The sequence below is a fragment of the Mandrillus leucophaeus genome, unplaced genomic scaffold (assembly GCF_000951045.1).
Source record: "Mandrillus leucophaeus isolate KB7577 unplaced genomic scaffold, Mleu.le_1.0 Scaffold576, whole genome shotgun sequence".
Taxonomy (NCBI): Eukaryota; Metazoa; Chordata; class Mammalia; order Primates; family Cercopithecidae; genus Mandrillus; species Mandrillus leucophaeus.
The window spans coordinates 47,760-48,121 of NW_012106208.1; the positions used below are offsets into that span (position 1 = coordinate 47,760).

The following is a 362-nucleotide window of genomic DNA, read 5'->3' on the forward strand; positions in this document are numbered from 1 at the left end:
TCTCCCCCTCACCACATCCCAGCCTAACCAATCTATCATTAAGGATTCATTCTAACTGCTGAATTATTTTCTGCCAGGTGCAGTGGCTCACACCTGTAATCCCAGCACTTTGGGAGGCCAGGGCAGGTGGATCACTTGAGGTCAGAAGTTCGAGACCAGCCTGGCCAACACGGTGAAACTCCCTTCTACTAAAAATACAAAAATTAGCCAAGCATGGTGGCACACACCTGTAGTCCCAGCTATTCAGGAGACTGAGGCAGGAGAATCGCTTGAATCCAGGAGGCAGAGGTCGCAGTGAGCCATGGTCATGCCACTGTACTCTGGCCTGGGTGACAGAGTGAGACTGTGTCAAAAAAAAAAAA

General features: G+C 49.7%; 1 protein-coding gene across 1 annotated transcript in view; it reads right to left on the reverse strand.

Moving 5' to 3' along the window:
• LOC105552828 (Fanconi anemia group D2 protein-like) overlaps window positions 1–362 on the reverse strand; it is a 119,154-nt gene that overhangs the window by 6,245 nt on the left and 112,547 nt on the right. The window lies entirely within an intron of this gene.